Raw genomic sequence first — 19476 nt, 5'->3', positions numbered from 1 at the left:
GATAATGTGATTAATTTTTTAACCCCTTAAAACTTGGGCAGAGTTCCTTTAGAGCAAACTTTATAGGTGTTCATTCTTGTCCTTGCTACCTCCGCATTGCTGAATAATATTCATTGAATTGTTTAATATGTGAAGATTGGAAAGCCCCAAGAAATTCAGTGCAAGTTATGTCAGGAAAGAGATTTATCTAACTTTGGATACACTCATGCATTTGTGAGTCTAAAGATAATCTAGTTCATTCACCCCAAAACTATTATCATCATGAATTATAAGTTATAAAGCAGCTATAGACTTCAGCATTTACATTATTTCTCACATGGTGTTTGGTAATTTCTCAAATGCTGAGAATTCATATATGACACATATGGCAAAAGGGCTTCTTTGTCACCCCTTTTCTGGGGTCTTACTTTTGATGATTTTACATTGGCTTCTTTTGCCCTCAGAGTCATCCCAGGCAGGAAGCTGTAGAGCTGATTACTGCATACTGCCCTCTGGTGAGCCACCCGGGTAATCTAGAGGGGAAGGTTTAGGGTTGGGAGAACTGCTTCCTCCCCATGTCAGGATGCCAGCTGGTGCCAAAGAATGATGTCACATTGAGTGATGTGATCACTTCTCTCAATTGTGTGCTCCCTGGAGCCTACCAATTCTTTCCATGAAGGTCATCAAGCGGCCATCAGTTGGTAACACTTTCCTTTTCATTTTGCCAAAAAAAAAAAAGAAAGAAAGAAAGAAAAAAAAAGGGGGGGGGGACCTAGAATAGTTGTAAGGAGTTTCAGGGACCCAAGTTTAAAAAGAAAAAGTGTTACTGTTCCTTCCCCAGTGACACTTCCCTGAATCTTCAATAGCCTCAGAACATGGCATGAAGTAGTGGCAAAAGCATATCCTTAGCAGGGAAAATGGGCTTTCAATATGACTCATTGAAACTTCCCCCACCTCCTCAAAAATAAGGCCTGCAATAGATAAAAATGTAGGACTTTCTCATCCTTAAAAGAGATAGCCAAAAATAAAATAACTAGTTGAGTAATATTAGAAATCTGTCTGACTTGGATGGACCACAAATATATCTGGCATTTCACTATAGTAAAATTGCTATATTGGTGGATGATATTATTCATGCGTTCATTACCATTAAACCAAACATTACCCATAGCTCAAATTAATAATGAAAAACCAGAATAGGCATGGAACTGGCTTGGAGTTCATAATCTCAAAGGGCTACAAGTAACCCAGTGTCTAATGAGGTACTTCACTGGTTTCTGTAATCGACTCCTTTTTCCTACTTGTACACAAGACAGTTTGTATGTTCTGATCCCATTTCTGACACCATGACACCACCTTTTATAAGAATAATACCAGTAATGGGTGATCTTCAAATGAGTGGAAATTTTCTGACCAAAGGAAAAAACTGGCCTGTCAAAGATGGAATAAGAGCTTTCTTGTTCTTCAATTGAGTGCTAATCTATTTTTTAGTTACTTGATCAAAATATTGACTCTCTTCAAAGTCTGCACATCTACTCTGTCTTTAGAATGCTCTAACTTCCTGACATAGGAAATAATTTTCCCTTATGTTCGTCATTATGGTAGTTGAACATTTAAATGATACAATACAAAAATTATTTATTGCTTTTCATTCTTTTCACTTTCTGAATATGTTTACATGCAACCTCAGTATATGGATTTTTTGTTATTTATTTATTTGACCTTAAATTAAAAAAGTCTTCCCAGTGTTTGTGTATGTAGGAGGAGGTTTAATACTGTTTTGTGTTGAGTTATTACTCCACTGTGTGTAAATTGATTTCTGAACTCCAAAGTGATTTTAAAAAGTAGCATCTTGGGTTAAGGAGATAGTTCATATGGTTAAGTATGTGCCAAGCATGTGGGAGGGCCTGAAATTCATCCCTGTACCCACATGCCCTTTGTTTCAGCATTGCAGGGAGTGTCACTAATAACAATAATAAAATGGAATTTATTTTCCTCTAACATTCACAATTATACATTTTCAATGATAAAGACATATCTGTGAATAATAATTCTAAAAAAGTTTATATTAATAATATATCTAACATGTGTATTGTATATTAGTTAGCTGAAAAGGTACTGTGATAAATGGTATAAATATTTTTTTGATTCAGATCATTTATTAGGATTTGATTTAATATCTACTGACTTGCTCTTTAATCACCATTAAATCTAGTAGTAGGATATATCTGTGTTTTGTAGAAAATCCTTTAAAATAGATATTTATAAATTAAATCAGGAAATTGACATCTTATATAAAGCAATGTGATAATATAAAACGGTTTTGATCTTTTAGTATTACATTTTTTTCTAGGATACAAGTCAAAAAAATAAAAGACTTCGTGGCAAGGAGGTAACTTAAAGGTGGAACACATGAGAACAGAGATCCCCAAATTACCACCTAGCCCCTTAATTCAGCTGAAAAGTCTCTTACTAAAAACATAGTGTAAAACTATCAGCAAGGTTATAGAACTTGATTGAATTACTTTATTTAATAAACTTATTTTGGTTTTGGGACCATGACCCAAAATGTTTAGGGATTACTCTTGACTGCGTGCTCAGGGATCACTCATGGCAGTTCTTGGGGAACTCTGTGCAATGAGGGAATTGAACCAGGAATGATCCTGTGTAATATAAACAACCTATTCACTGTACTATTTCTCAGGTCCTAGATAACTTTTTAAAATGTCCTTGAGAGATCAAGGAGATTGCTCAAGAGGTGAAGAACATGCTTAGCATGTGTGACATTAAATTTATTTCCCAGAACCACCAGGAGTGGCCCATATAAAAACATTAAAAATTCAAAGTAAGGGGCCGGAGAGATAGCACAGTGGTAGTAGGACTTTTGCCTTGCAAGCGGACAACCCAGAAGAGAGTGGTTTGATTCCTGGTAACCCATATAGTCCCCCAAGGCTGCCAGGGGCAATTTCTGAGCACAGAGCCAGGAGTAACCCCTGAGTGCCATCGAGTGTGACCCAAAAACAAAAAAAAAATTTTTTTTTCAAAGTAAAAATAAGGTAACTTTTAGTATTCACTTAGTTTTATTTATTTGGTTTTCAAATTTATAATGTCAAACATCTTATCATAGAATGATTTTCAACTTCTTTAATTAATAAGCTTTATTTTTAGAGAACAATTACAGGTTCACAGAAAAATTAAACAAAAAGTACAAGAGTACCCACATTTTCTAGTCACTACAGCCAAAGAATCTTGTCCAACTAATGACATGCTCCAAGAGACTGTATTGATTGTAACTAATAAACTCACATTTGACACTTGGTTATTACAAATGAAATAGTTCACATTAGCAATCACTTGTGGGCTGTATTGTTTTATATTTTAACAAATATATAATGGCATGTGTTCATTTCCATATTTTTTTCCCTGAGACTGTATTCTCTGTATTTATATGTGTATTGCAGAGAATGTTCATTGCCCGGGCCTAGAAGGTCTCTGTGCTATCCATTCATCTTTCTCTTTCTACTAATCCATGGCAACTACTGATTATTTTACTTTCCCATAAATTTCTAGAGTTTTATATATTTCATACATAGCTTTCAATTTGATTATCATTTTTAGTAAATGTATTTTATTTTCTCCCATGCTTTAATTGTCTTTTTTTGGGTTCTCTATTTTATTATTATTTTTTTTTGCAAAGAACACTTGATTTATTAAAGACAACTTGTCAATAGCATTGATTCCAGAAACAGAACATGGGGGGGGGAAGCCAACAAAAATTCGGAGGTGCTGGAAGGAGTGTACAGTTGGGCAGGGGCCCTGAGGCCTGCAGAGGGGACCCCAGGGCGGTAGTACTGTCTTCAGGTGATCTCCCCTGAGCTCAATGTAACCCAGACATGGTTCCTGTGCTCTTGATCTTCTCCCTAAGGCAAGGGAGAGGATGCAGATCTGCCATGGAGGCAAGTTCAATGCAGGGATTCAAGTAGTATGGCCCCAACAATGGAAGTGGAGGGAGGGGAGGGAGAGGCAAGCAGGAATGCATCAGGGGGCCTGGGCAGTGTCTGCTGGAGCCCCAGCCTCAGACTCTGGGGGGCCTCTGAGCAGGGCAGAACCACCAGCTGACAAGTTCTGGGATGTGGGGGACCAGGCGGACTGCAGCCTAATCTGGGCACTGGACTATAAGGAAGATGTTGGCAAGTGTCCCCCTGCCACTTGGGTCAACTGCAGTGTCCCACCCTCCTGGCAGTACTGGACCAGGACTTTGGCAGAACCCAATATTAAGAGCAGGAAGGACAAACAGGCCCCATCCCACCCACCCACAGTCTCAGGCCTACCACGTGCCAATCTGCAATAAATATATGGAAGTGGGAATAAGTAGGGAAAATGCCCCAAACACTGTGTCGGGAGAGATGACTGTACAATGAAGTACATGAGTTCCCAGCAGCACCAATGGGACCAATGGTGCCTGGGCAGCAGTAGACTCAGAAAGGGTACCCCTGGCCAGGCAGAGAGGACAAGAGGCCCCGTGTACCCCATTACTGAGTCTTCTGGCCCCCAAGCAGGGCGCATTGGATCAGAACTCAGAATAGCTTATCTCCACCTGCTTTCACAGCACCTGTCCTACCCATCAATGACCAGCAATAACCTCCTGGAGGCACATGAATGCCTGCCCTGTACACTGTTTACAGGGTTGGAGCTCTCAGTCCACCCCCCTCATCATGGTGGTCCCCGACCTCTTCCTCATCACAGGCAGAAAGGAGGGAAAGAGGCAACAAGTACCGGGGCCACTGGGGTTTCAGGAGCTCCAGGATCCCCCAGGTGGATGGCAAGACCAGGTTTGGGACATGACTAGGGGCTGGGAAACCACAAAGGGCTGGACTGGGCTAGACTCCTCAGAATGTGAGGATCAGGAGCAGGTGGGAGGGCAGAAGGCTGGGGATAAGGCACCCCAAAAAACAGGCAGAGAGCGAGGGAGGCAGACTGACAGTCACATAGAGAGGAGGGGAGGGAGCAAAGGAGACAGACAGACAAGACTCCGGGTGATCGGAGCTGGCCCAACACATACACGCACACGTGCGCACATACACTCTTTTTCTGTGGAGATGATGAGGTGGTCCAGTACTTCCTCGCTCCTCAGTGTCCCCTTCCTTCCTACGCAGACTCCCGAGCAGGAGTTTGGAGGGCAGGACAGACAGGGCCTTGCCTACTGGGGCAGCCCCAACAATCACTTGGCAAGCTCAGGGCAGGGCCGGGAGGAGTGGGTGTGTGTGCACCTCTCGGCCTGGGCAGCAGTCTCTCTCTCCCAAATATGAGTCACATGTGCCCCCTATTTCATGTCCTGGAGTTCCTTGGCCTTCTGCAGGATCTGGCAGACATCCGTGATGGGGTAATCCTGCAGGAGACTTCATTGATGGTGAAGTCGCCCTTGAAGAGCTGCTCCCGGATCAGCATGAGCATGGCGCAGCACACCAAGAGCAGGAAGTCAAAGCGGCAGGCGTCGGCAAAGAGGGAGTCCCAAATCAGGCAGCAGAAACATCTGGGACAGCAGCAGCAGCAGCCAGAGGAAGGCAAAGAACTGAGGCTTGATGTTCTGCTCTTGCAGCTTCAGGTAGAACTTCACGGCGCGCTCCTTCAGCGTGGAGTACACCTTCTCCATCTTGTAGACCAGGTGATGCCACACTGTGAGTCTTCCAGGCTCTTGATGAAGTTGTCCTAGATCTCAGCCATGAGGTTGGGGAAGCAGAAGAAGGTGTCCGCCTCCGAGTGCTCTTTCCACTCGCTGTTGGGGTCGGTGGAGAAGGTGTAGTAGAGGGACCCGGCTATCTCGTTCATGCCCTGCACATAAGCGATGCCGGGGTTGAGGTTGTCATAGATGAACAGGATGCGCTCTACCACCTCCCAATGGGCTTCACAGCCACTGGGCAGCACCTCGTACTCGTTCAGGGCTGTGAGGGCAGCATTCCGGTGCGGGGAGCTCAGGGCCATTGTCTGGGACTTGAGCGTCTGTTCAACACGCTTTTGAAGGGTCTCAAACTCATTCTGAGGGTCCAGGATGAGGAGGCAGGGGCACTCGGTGGGCCTCTGGAAGAAGGAGATGTCCGGGCACAGCCGCCGGACATCCTTGTCGATCTGCAGCAGCACCTCCTTGTCCCTGAAATAGGTGTTCCAGCGGCTGTCAGGGTTGGGGTTCAGGGGATGGTCTTCAAAAGTCACGTCCTCCCGGGACACCCCAAGGATGGCCTTGGCCACACCTGGCTAGATGATCATTTCCCGTAGAAACTGTGCGTATAGCTCCCTCTGCTTTGCCAGCATGGAGGCCCAAGAGGCTCTCTCTGAGACAGCGCAGTCCACCCTCGCAGGGAATCCCACTAAAACTAAGTTCCCGAAGCTTCTCCAAGGCAATCGTGGGCTCCTTGAGAACCTCCTGGAAATCTGCAATCCGGCTCTTGTGCAGACTCGACATGGTGCTGTTGACTTCTGGATCCCCCCGTTGCTGCCACCTCCGCCACTGCCGCCGCCCCCCAGGGACGCGGGGTGCTGGACCTGGTTCTCTCTTTAGCACTAAACAATATTTTGTTGTCTGACGTCTCCAAGTCTAACCATTTGCCTTCTGCTACTTCTGTGATCATCATCGATATTGCCTCAAATATCCATAGGAAAGGTTTTATGTGGATATTTTGGTATACCAGGTACTGAGACTGTTGCAGAAAATGCTAAGAATCCTCCAGAATGATGGTCTTCCCCTCTGCATTATGTGATTGTACATCCTACTACTATTGCTAGTATTTTGAATTTTGGACACGATAATGGGTGTGGTTTGGCATCTTTCTGTTGTTTTAAATTTCAGTTCCCCCAATGACATATGATGTAAAATATCTTTTCATATGCTTACTTTTTATTTTTAGGAAGTAGTTGTTAAAGTCTTTGGCCCATTTATAAATTGAGCTTTTTATCTTACTATTGAGTTTGTAGAGTTCTTTGTACATTTCATAGAACAGTCATTTAGTCAATGTGATTTTTTTTTTCAAATATTCCCTTCACAAACTGATTTCTCTTGCACCTGTTTGTTATACTTTTACCTAAGTATTTAATCTACTTAAGGATGAAAGGACTCATATGGCCTTTTTCATTGAACATTTGCTGACAATAAAAACTTATCACTAATGGTATGTGGAGCATAGACTGGCTCTGGCACAAGGAATTGATTAATCCAGTTGTTAAAATTCTCCCTGTTGGAGAGACAAACAGATACTTGAAATATACTCGGGAAATAAAGTAGCTCAAAACCTAATCTGGCTGGGTGGCAACTGCTAAGCATTAATGTCCTGCAGAAGAATAAGGAACAATAGAGAGTGAATAACAAGCAATTAACAGCCAAGGAGGAAGTCTAAGGGGACTCTTTGGTTGCATACAGAGAAACCCTCATTTCCTGGAAGAGGAAATCAGAGAAAGCTGGGGATCAGGATCAAGATTTTATATACAGAGGGCTGAATTTCAAACATTGTTCAATGTCAGCCAAGACACATGCAGAGCCACCAGAAATGTTAGGACTGGCATGGTGGATGGTTGGGGAGAATCTGAAGGCTCAGAGGACAGACATACAAAGACAGATATTGGATAGAGATGGACAGGCTCAGAAGACACAAAACTTCTGTGAGTAGATTCAGAGAACACACCACTTATTAAGTCTACATAGAAGAGCAGGAAGATAGGCTCTTATATAAGTCAGACAAAAGAATAATTCAGAATTCAATTCCCTGATACCAAAGAGTATGAAAAGACTCTCCTGAAATAACCCAAGCCAAGTGGTGCATTTTTCTGCCACAAGTCTAGTGTTTCCAATAATTGCAATGCCCCATGTGGCGGGAATGGTGGCAAGATTCTCCACCCAGAATTCTGAAGAAGATTCATGAAACAAACTGTTCTGGGGCTTAACAGGTAGGCAGTGTGAATGAAATCACTCCATAGATGACATTGAAAGACTCAAGGCTGGAGAAGTTGGGCTGAAAGTGGTAAAAGTGCCGAAGTATTCTGGCCAGTTTCTGGTTGAGTTCATTTCAGGCCCAGAACCTACTTATTGCTGGAAGTAGGTTTTTGTAAAGACAAGTGCACAGTGACATCACCACAAGGAGGCCTGTCACAGTGGACAGTTTCTAAGACCTTTCTGAAAGGGACGAGAAGTCATTTGCTGGGGCGATGTGAGCAAAACATTGGAGTCTTATAGCAGGAAACTTAACATGTGCATTATGGTTGGGTTATAAGAAGGGCATTTTGAGCAAGGAGTGATACAAATCAGAGTCTTAGGCTCTATATGTTCCCCAACTGCACAGAGCCTGAAGTAGCATTTGAAAACTTCTATATGTAATCATCTCCCCCTAAAAGAAGAATGCTCTTCTTTCTTCTTTTCCTCATTATGTTAGTTAGAATGCAAACATGATGGTAGTAGCTGATGCATGCACTTAGGTCACATAGGTCTAGAGGGAGAGTAAGATATAAATGTGAATCCGTATGAATCCTAGGTTTCTACTTTGACAGGAGAAATAGAAACCCAAACTGTCCTGGTTTAAGTCATGAATGATTTCAAGACTTTGTTAACGATTCTGAAATAGTGTCTTTTTTCCACTTGATTACTCACAAAAGCAACTCAATTAAATGGCTGATTAGGTTGTAAGACACATATAAATTCATTTAGGAAATAAAACTTGCCTGTAGAGTATTGAGGTGCCTATCTACTAGGTTGTCAGTCTTTCCTGGATCCAAGAAGAATTCTGGATTGAACAGTTAATAATATTGGTATCAAAGATTAGGCAGTCACTATTCATAATAGCTGTTGCGATTTCCTCATGAATAGTCGAGGAGTCGCTTCCCAAGTCAATCGCAGCCTATGACTATTTAGCTCAAGTTGATATGCAAAATTTTCAGCTTGTCTGTGTGTTCCTATCATCTGTACAATTCCAATGAACTGCTGGTGACCATCATATTTTTCCTGTTTCTACAAAGTTAACATGAAGTGAAAGCCAAAACAGAACTGTATCATCATCCAGTCAACAGCACTAGGAAGATTAATGTCTGTCGCAAGAAAACCTATACCCCCTCCCTGTAGGATTGTAATGAACTTATGCTGATGTATCAGATGGGGCATTACAGCATCCAAAGAGCCTTGTCATTTACAGAAAACACTAGGGCAAGAACAGGAATAAGGCCTAAACTCACAGAGCTCTTCATGGTCTGCTTTTTCTATGTGTGGCAGAATTATTTCACATCCAGAAGAGGCATGTTTACAAGGGGAAAAAAAAACCTGAATTGACCACTTTCTCCATAGACAAGTTGCAAATGGATCCCAATGGGCCCTGGCAAGTTGGAGAACAGGTGAGCTTTGGGCAACAGTTGCTACAAACAACATGGGCACTCTGACACTGAAGAATGGGTGGTAACACATAGTCAAAGCAGACTGGACACTCAAAAAGACTTGCCAAATCATTGTCGGATGCAGTTGTGCCAGTCAGAGCAGGCAACTTCTGGGACAGTGTACACTTTGAAGTTCCAGTAGGTAATGCTGTGGCAGTTTGATGGCTCATTTCTGTGGGTGGAGAGCATGCCTCGGACCCCGGTCCTGGTTCAAATCTGTTCCATCGCCGCCACCAACCCCTGCCACCATGGGTAGCGCCACCGCCTCTTCCCAGTGCCCATTCCAAAGGGACATCCTGGGCCACCTGCTTCAGAGCATGGCCAGAAACTGCAACTGCCTCCGTTTGGTGAGTCCCCCTCTCATTTACTTTTTGAAACTTTATGTTTAGGTTTTAATATGTGTGGTTCTAATAAAGAAAATTACTATGTCTGTTTGCATTATTTAAAAAAAATTTAAATTTCACAAAAGTTTATTAGCTTTTGTGAAATTGTGACTGTCCTGCTGCAAAAATTAGATTTATTATTATTGCAAGCTATGGGTAATGCGATGCCTCTGATGAATGTATTGAAAAGTTGTAAGAGCATTCTATGGAAAGTAGCGAAACAGAGCCCAACTTTTCGTGAATTCCCTTCTATTCAGAGCAAGTAACTTAAAACAGGTTTAGATGGTGCAAGTTTGACACAATGCCAGTGTCTTGCCTTTGATATCCTTATAACTATATTTTCAAAGCTTTGTACATTTACTGAAGAAAACATGAGTTGGGTTAGGGTGATAGTAAGTGGGATTAGGGTGTCTGTCATACATGCACATGGCCCACTCTGACTCAATTTCTGGCACAATATGGCACCCCAAAATTGCCAAATATTGCTTGTAGGACTCCAGGAACTACTGAAGTGGCCTTGATGGTCCCAAGTACTGCATTCTTTTTTTCCAAATAATATTTTTAATTTAAACACCTTGGTTACAAACATGATTGTGGTTGTGTTTCAGTCATATAAGAGGACACCCCCCCCCCCATCACCAGTGCAACATTCCCACCAAGGTACTGCATTCTTGGCCCTAGCAATGAACTGCCAACCTAGAACACTACTCTGGTATTGTGCCAAGTTACACAAGACACTTCCCTCCTGCCTTACCTGCCCAGGATTCTTTTCTCATGTTTTTATCTACAAACACTTTGTCCTTATGTAACTATCCACATACAAGACCATAACTCCATTTTTCCTATGTAGACAGGGCATGTCCCTCCCTTTGCATCTACGCACACTCAATACTTTTCTGTATCACCTTTGCAGGATACTACCCTCCTGCTGCACTCACTCACAGGAATGAAGACACCTGCAAGAACACCTGCTCCTTCACTAGGCATGCATTTTGTTTTCCTCTTTGGTCAATTCCTATCAATGTTTATCACCATGTCTTGATCTTTACATTTTATGAAAAGTATTTCTTCCTCAGTGCCACTGAGGTTTACTTATCTACATTTTAATAGCCCACCAGTTATCACTCCTTTTGACTTCATTTTCAGTCTTTTTCTTGATCTTCTTGAGGCTGCAAGCCCTGCACTTTCCATTAGATGGCTACAACTTATTAGAATGTTGGACCTGCAGAGTCAGAACCATAGAGGTGAAATATATGGAGGGTTACAGAAAAGGCCAGAACAAGGAAAGGAGCCTTTAGGATATAAGAAGAGATGCTGTAGACAAACCATGACCTGTGTACAGTACTGATGGAATTCTACAATGGAGCCATTTTGGAAAAAAACTGCTGTTCCTCACAAGAAAAACCTAACAATACTATAAGGTTTAGCTGTTTCATTTCCAGATATGTAACCTAGAGAACTGAAGACACAGGTTATAGAAGCATTTGTAGATGACTGACTGGTATTCGTAATACTTCGAAGAGGAAACAACCCCAAACTCTACTGATTAGGAAAAACAGCCTTAAAAACATGGTTATTTCTTACTGACATATAAGAAAATATTACTTATTGCATGACACCCTTCTGATGGCATAGTCAGGATAGGTTACCTCTATAGACAGGAAATAGATTAGTGTACCCTAAATTTGGAGTTGGGGTTTGGTGGAATAGGCTATGGCTAGCAAAAGGTTTTCTATTCAGGTGACTAAAAATGTATCTAAATTGATTACAGTGATGATTGCACAGCTCTATGTGAATGGCCTAAAATTCATCAGATGACATGTTAAGAACCTAGGAAAGGCAGATTACCAGGGGAAGTGGAGACATTTTTGGACCTGTAGGATTGAACATGCTCCCAACAAGTGGTGACACACAAAGTAGCTAGAGAGAGCAGAGTAGCAAATCCCTGGTTTTAGGCTGAAGTGTATGATGTTGTGCTGTGAGTGGGCGTGTGTGTGTGTGTGTGTGTGTGTGTGTGTGCGCACATCTTCATCTAACAAAGGACATGTCAATTATCTCTCTGCAGATTGACTGGGATGATGAAGAGGTAATGAATTTAAGATAATTCAATGCCATGCACACAGCAAGCGTTCAATAAATATTATAGTCCCTCATTATGAGAAATGTTTAATACTGAATATTAGATAAGATAGAAGTAGAGAATATGAATATCAATGGCAACTCCAAGAAATTCAACAGACATTTGCAGCAGAGATACTAGATACAAAAATGATGTAACAGTAATTATACTCAGTTCAAAAAATGTTTATTCTAATCACTAGACACTTTGATAGCTGGATATACAAAGACAGATAAGAAGAAGATTGCTGATATGCAAATGAAAATAGAACCTTGACTAGAAGGTAGACAAATGTTAGAAAGCAGCATATTTCCTGTAGTATAAATAGGCTGTAGAACTGTTTCTCTGCTCATCCTGGAAACTGCTGGAGTCAGGATTTCATGCTAATGGCTGCTGCCTCCAGTTGACTGCAAAATGTGCCGTTTTCCTCAACAAAAATACGAATTGCCCATTTTAGAGGTTCTCTGCTACACAATGAGTAGGTAGGTATCTTCCAGTTATGTTCTAAGTTGACTGTCTGACCCTTGTGAAACCACCCTTGTGAGGGCAGAGGTCTTTGCCTATATGCTTCATCTCCACAAGGTCATGGCTTGGCCTAGCAAGGCAGACGTGCCCTCAGTGCAAAAACTCTTCTTTGAGTTAGCTCCAGATCTCTCCACAATGGAAACCAAGAATGCTCATGATGTCTTTCTCAAGGATTGTTTTCTTACCAGGCACTGGCAGTCTGAAATGCACCTAAGCTCCCATCTCCCTTTCAAATACAAATTTGATTATGTCATTTTCTTTTACTTCAGGAAAAAAATGGTTTGAATCAAGCGTGGCGTAAAGATTCAGGTATAGAGGTTTGAGGTCATGCACATGATCTGTTGACCTGGAGCCTTCCAAATCCCAAAGAGGAGCTGGAGCACTACTCAGTGCTAGTGTGTGTGTGTGTGTGTGGGGGGGGGTGTCTCCAGCGTTTTTAAAACAATGCAGGCTCTTAGGGGCACAGCTAGGGTGGGGAAGAAAGGATGCAACCTGGGTGGATGTGTGCAAAAAGCCCAGCGTGGCGTGTTAAGGCCCAGCTGGGGAAACACCTGTAGCAGGGCCAGGTAGGTGCAGTAGAGCTGCCAAGGACGCGTGCGGGTCAGAGGTCAGCCCTGCGTCGGTCATGTGAGGCGCGTGCGCGGAGTGACGGCGGCGCGGGGCGGGCTTGGAGAACATCAACTTCCGGGTCAGAGGTCACCCTGCAGCCGGCGTGCGAGTCCCCTTTTAGTGGGTGGTGGTGGTGGCGGCGGCTGCGCCCCCGGGGTGCAGGCGGGCGAGCTGAACGCGCTCACCTGGGGGAAGCGGCGCGCGGCTGCGAGCAGGTAAAGGTGCCAAGCGGCTCCTCCTCCTTCCAGGCCCCCTTGCACACACATGCCTGCGAGGCTGGAACGTCCCCCAACGGGGTGCACCGGTGCACGTGGCCCGGTGTCCTCCCCCTCCCCCAGATCCCCGGGTGAGGTTTGCACCTGCACCCCATTGCTCTGGGCAACGGCCAAGCCATCCCAGGCGTGGGCAAGGAGCCTTGGGGTCCAGTTGAGCTTGGCCAAATATCAGCCTAGGCCTGATCACAGGTCCCTGCCTTCAGGGGTTGTGGGCTGGGGGGGTCAGGAGAGGGGGTGTAGCTTGTGGGTGGTCCCCGCTGTCACCTGCTCCCTGGTCTCTCTGGGTTGAGCCAGAGATGGTCTAGAAGATGTTTTTTTTTCTTCCTGCCAGTGACTCAGGCCGGTTCCCCTCCTGGATTCTCAGCTCCAGGTAGCAAGGTGCTTGCAGGTGGTGGCCTTTGCAAGACAGCAGCCTGCAGGTTTCTGTTTTCCCGCATCTTGGAGAGGAGACTGGACTGACTGTGTCATCCATCCCGAGTCGATGCCACCCACCTCTGTATAGCCTTCTGCATCCGGCTGCAGCTTCTGTCCAAGCAGGGGGCCCTGTGCGCCTTACCCGAGTGGTGTGCCTGGGGTCCACAGGCCCAAATGATGTTGTGCAGTGCAGTAGAGCCCTGTCCACCGAGTTCTCTCTCTCTCTCTCTCTCTCTCTCTCTCTCTCTCTCTCTCTCTCTCTCTCTCTCTCTCTCTCTCTCTCTCTCCCTCCCTCCCTCCCTCCCTCCCTCCCCCCCCCTCTCTCTCTCTCCCTCTCTCTCCCTCCCTCCCTCCCTCCCTCCCTCCCTCCCTCCCTCCCTCCCTCTCTCTCTCTCTCTCTCTCTCTCTCTCTCTCTCCCTCTCCCTCCTTCCCTCCTTCCCTCTCCCTCCCTCTCTCTCCCTCTCTCTCCTCTCTCTCCTCTCTCTCTCTCCTGCAGGCCCAGGAGGAGAGCTGGGAAATCTTGGGAACCAGTTTCCAAGCAACAGTGTAAACCACTCCTAGTAAATAAAAAAAGAAAAGGGAGGGAGGGTGCACGTTACGACTTACCTCTTAGCTTTCTCAATGGGAAGTGTTATCGAGCTCCCTGCAAAATTTGAGTTTATTTATTTATTTTTTGTTAATGATCTTAGTTTTGGATGAAAAGGAATGGCAGGAAAAAAATAATCACCGGGGACTACTTCTCCTTTACCACTCCCTGCCCCTTTCTCTTGATCCTCCTTCTCCCCTGCCTCTTCTTATTTAAATAGAGAAATAGGAGTTTGTTTAGAAAGGGGCATTTATCTTGTATCTCTTAGTTGTGATTGTAGAGTATGTAGGATTGTTACCAATCCTTTCTTTAGATGATGAACTCCGCCTCTATAGTGGTTAATGATGAATTAATTGGGTCTTTTATAGTTGCATTATTTTTAAGGATTTTGGGTCTGTGGAATGACTGTTTGATACCATATGTTCAGTAAGGTAGTTCAGCTCATTTATTTGAATGTAGGTTTTTCAAAATGTTCTGTGAATTTTTTTTTAAATTAAGTTTACTGAGTTACAGTTCACAAGTAAAAACGCCGTTTTAATATTTAGTTCTGTAAATCCTGACATTGCATAGTCTTTATAATCATCACCACAATTCAGACCAAGAACGTTTTCATTATTTCAGAAGGGTCCTTCTATTTTTGTAATATTTCTCACCCCTTGGCTCCTGGCGCTGGAGCTTTGATCATCCAGGACTTAGAATGGGTTTCGGACTTCTTGTTACTAGTGTGAGGAGGTTGTGTTAGGTTGTGTTGGTTCATGCTTTCATGGCTGGTGTTTAGCAGCACATTTTTCCCTATTTGCATGTTCTCAGTGAAATGAAGGTGCTGAAGACATTCTGGACAGTTCTTTACTGTCCAGCGACAGATATTTGTGTGGGCTTGTGTTTCTGTTTTTTTGGTCAAAGAATAGGAATGGAATTCTTGGATCCTGTGGAGAAGTTTTGGTAATAAGAAATTTGCAAACTTCTTCCTTCAGTACCTGTTTGATTTTCCTTTCCTGACCTCAGTGTAAAGGTTTTGTTTGTCCCACATCCTGGTTACCATTAGTCCTTTAGGGGGTATACCCAAGGACTTTGCCATCTAGGTACTGGTGCTATGCCCAGGGACTCTGCTATCTGAGTACAGGGGTTAGGGGCATTTTCAGGGAATCTGCTAGCCAGGTACTGGGGATATGCCAAGGAATTTGCCTGCCTGCCTAAGACTTACTCCTGACTCTGTGCTCAAGGATCACTCCTGGCTGTGCTTGGGGCATCATATGTAGTGCCAGGGGTCAAACCAGTGTCAGCCACTGGCAGGTGTCCTAACACTGTTTTGTTTGATTTCCCCTTAAAAATTCTTAATAGTTGTCACTCCCTTGTTTTATTAGATGTTGTTGGGATTTGATCTCCTGGTCATTATCATAGTAAATTCTGTTGTTTTGGGTACACTCCTAGTTTACAATGAAAACCTAGAATTAAAGAAATTCACTACCTTATATTTGGACTAGTTCAGATCATTATTTACAGGTGAGAGCCTGGATTAACTGAATGACCCACAGTTATTCCTTATGATCTGGTTAGAATTTCTGAAGCATTATGTGTAACTGCTATCCATGTTTTCCTTTGGTAAGAATTAGAGAAATCGGGCCCAGAGAGATAGCACAGTGGCGTTTGCCTTGCAAGCAGCCGATCAAGGACTAAAGGTGATTGGTTCGAATCCCAGTGTCCCACAGGTCCCCTGTGCCTGCCAGGAGCTATTTCTGAGCAGATAGCCAGGAGTAACCCCTGAGCACCTCCGGGTGTGACTCAAAAACCAAAAAAAAAAAAAAAAAAAAAAAGAATTAGAGAAATCTTTGTTTCACTGCTTGTAGAAACTCTACATGACTGTTCTAGTGCCCTTGAAGAGGCTGCATTTTTGCCTTTTTCTGTAAGTGAAACCAGTTCTCTTGGACAAGTCGACAAACATATCCAATGTTGTATCAGAGGTTCATTGGCAAGCTGGGATTTGATCTCACCTTTCTGAATTGGCTATTTACTACTATGCTAATATTACCAGTATGAATTCTAGTTATCATTTTGTATATATTGTGCTTAGCTTGAATTTGTATGTTAGTTTAATATTTTCAATAGAGTCCTTAAGCATTTTAATAAATCAACATGAGATAACATTATTGGTTTCTAAAATGTTTATGTAGAGGCTCAGAAAATACCTCATGAGGTAGAGTTTATGTAGAACATGTGGGAGATCCCAAATTAGATCCCCAGTCCTGTAGAGCAGCCTAGTATTGCTGGTAATGATTGTGGATCCATAGAACCTATAGATGTCATCCCTATAAAAATATAAAATAGAATGTTGACCTAAATTGAATGATTTTTTATAAGTTTTAATTGTAAATTACCTTCTCTCTTTGTTGTGGATTGAATTCAGGGCTCACGTGTGCAAAACAAGGCTCCATCACCGAGCTGTATTCCCTAGTCCAGTTTAGCTTTAATTTAGATTTCTTTACCTGTTTCCTCCTACCTCTGTTGTCAAATCCCTAATAAGTGGCACGAAGACTATTGCTATTTGTATGAGGTAGAGTCCCTCATAAGAGGGTAGGGGAACCAGAGTGATAGTATAGCCTGTAAGGTGTATGCTTGGCACAGGGCTGACCCAAGTTCTATCCTTTGCCTTCCATATGATCTCCAACCTCACCTGGCGTTATCCTTGAGCACAAAGCCAGGGGTAAGCCCTGAGCATGGCTGGCTATGTCCTCCCCACCTCCCCCCCCCAAAAAAAAAAAAACGATTTGGATACATTTACTGTTAGTAGCAGGGAATATAATTGAAACAAGTTGAAATTAGAAGAACTTCTAATATTAAATCAACATCAGAGATATTGCCTACTTTGGAGGATTCCCAAGCTGTGCTCAGGGAACCCCTGGATCATCCAAGTTATATTTCAACCAGTGTGTGGGTCTAAAGGCTTAGCCTTGGCCAGCAGTTCTGGGCTGTACCCAGCAATGCTCAGGAACCCGTATTAACCAGGGACCCAAGGTAAAACCCTCAATGGAAGGCATATTCTAGCTCTTCTGGCTGTCCTATGTACCTTATTACTTCTGTAAAAGTGCTGCGTATCTAGCACAATTTTTTTTTCTCGAAGGAGCTTGCTTTTTTGGAATTGCCATGGAGTCCTGGATTAACTATAGGACTGAAATAACTAATTTGTAAAGTGTGAAGTCAATACTCTTTTCCTGAGTGTTCGAAGAAGATTGATTTCCTCTTCTATTTTCAGGTGCCTTTTGATTATTCTAGCCTAGAAAGCAGAGATTTGCTGTCCCAGACTGACTTTCATGTTTTTTTTTTTTTTTTTTAAATATGGAACGCTTCACAAATTTGCGTGTTTTGTCCAGTTTGTGCTGTGAGGAGCTCTTGACTTTCTCACTGTAGAAGCCTTTTTTCCCCCTCACCCAGCATTTCTGGGGGACTATTTCCTGTTCAGTGCCCAGGGGTCCTTTCCAGTGGGTGTGAGGGGCCAGGGAATGAACCTGGTGGGGCTCTGCCTGCAGTGTGCTGTTTCTGTAGTGAGTTTGGAGTTTCTGCCAGGAGAGTGCTGCAGCCTTTACTACTTGAGATCCAATAGTCTGGGCATTGCAGTGCTGACAGAGGAGTTCAGGAATCTGTCTACTGGAAAAGTGTGCTGAGATGTTAGTGGAAAGAGATTCCTGGAGATGTTTCAGTTGCAAATTTTATAGACAGCTTAAAAGGAGATTAAGCCTTTTATTTTCTTTTGGGGCACACCTGGTGGTGCTCAGGGCTTTCTCTGATTCTACATTCAAGGAACTCCTGGCAGGGGTAGGGGTAGGGGGTATCATATGTACTGCTGGAATTGTACCCAGGTTGGCCATGTGCATGGCAGGTGCCCTACATGCTGTACTATCACTCTGGCCCCAAAACATTTTCTTCTGAGTTTGCCCAAATAGGACATAAATATAAAAAGAAGCCAGTGAAAATTGCATCACGGTGTGTGGGCTACCATGAATTCAAAGACAGGTTGAAGTGAATCCTTATTCCCTGTTTTGATGAATGTGCATAAAATACTTGTTGGTATTCATCAAGTCTCTCTCTCTCTCTCTCTCTCTCTCTCTATATATATATATATATATATATATAAATATATTTAAAGTATTTGGTAATTGTCATCAAGTGTCTATATAATTATATATATATATTTATTTATTTATTTTTTTTGTTTTGTTTTTGGGTTACACCCAGTGGCGCTCAGGGTTACTCCTGGCTCTACGCTCAGAAACAGCTCTGGCAGGCTCTGGGGACCATATGGATGCCGGGATTTGAACCATCGTCCTTCTGCATGCAAGGCAAATGCCTCTACCGCGTGCTATCTCTCCTCTCCTGCCCCAAGTATCTAGATATTTTAAACTTCTCCTTTTGTGCTGAAAAGAAATGATTTTCTTTTCCAGGACTACCTTCTGCTCAGGGTGGATGGTGGTGTCAGATGTTACTTGTCCATGACTCTGCTTAAAGCTTTCTCCTTTCCATGCGTGTCAGATGAGATACTCACACGGGTAGTTTCTAGTGCAGGGGACTCTTCTTTGTTGTGTAGCTGGTTTTCCCAAGTTGTATATTACTGATTTGTGGGAGAAGCAAGGACACCCCAAGGTGATTAATTCTCAGGGTCTCAATGATTAACAAAGGAGTCTCTCAGTGACCAAGGACATTATCTGACCACAAGTTTTTGTTGGACATTTCCTAAAAACATGCTTAGGAATATGAAAATAGATGGGCTCTAGATGGTATCAATGCTGTTACTTCCGTTTCAGCAAAAGAATTTAGCATTTAGTTTGGATAAATCCAGGAGCTCAGGATCTGAGTCTTATTCCACTGTTTTTAAGTCACTTTTCTGAGGAGCAGTTCTGGTTCACATAAATGTCCAAACAGTTTAGGAGAATTACTGTCCTTTCACTGGCCATGGTCTGTGCCTAGGAAGACTTTGTAGATGTCAGAGGCTGCTTTAGTTCACGTCTGCTTTTTCTCCAGTTGGAAAAACATTCCAGAATGCATCTGTTAATGTCCATGTGCTCAAGTGTGTGTGTGTGTGTCTATATGTTTATGCATACGTGCACATGTGAATGTGTACTTTGGGAACTTCAGAGCCTTTACTCAGATCTTCTTTCTTTCCTCCTTTGCTTTGTGCAAAACTCATT

At 43.2% G+C, this 19476-nt stretch overlaps 1 protein-coding gene and 2 pseudogenes across 1 annotated transcript in view; 1 reads left to right on the top strand and 2 right to left on the bottom strand.

The window, feature by feature from the left end:
* Positions 1 to 5199: 5199 nt before the first annotated feature.
* On the bottom strand, positions 5200 to 6477 carry LOC126022800 (TBC1 domain family member 13-like; annotated as a pseudogene).
* Positions 6478 to 8708: 2231 nt separating this feature from the next.
* LOC126022013 (E3 ubiquitin-protein ligase SIAH1-like) lies at positions 8709 to 9554 on the bottom strand (annotated as a pseudogene).
* A 3653-nt stretch (positions 9555 to 13207) lies between these two features.
* CCDC91 (coiled-coil domain containing 91) overlaps positions 13208 to 19476 on the top strand; it is a 258097-nt gene continuing 251828 nt past the window's right edge. The window contains 1 exon segment of the mRNA XM_049783896.1: positions 13208 to 13235. The gene's annotated coding sequence lies outside the window, so the exon portion shown is untranslated.

Source organism: Suncus etruscus, chromosome 11 (genome assembly GCF_024139225.1).
Source record: "Suncus etruscus isolate mSunEtr1 chromosome 11, mSunEtr1.pri.cur, whole genome shotgun sequence".
NCBI lineage: Eukaryota > Metazoa > Chordata > Mammalia > Eulipotyphla > Soricidae > Suncus > Suncus etruscus.
Note: the sequence above shows the minus strand (reverse complement) of the source record. Positions and strands in the feature narration are given on the sequence as shown.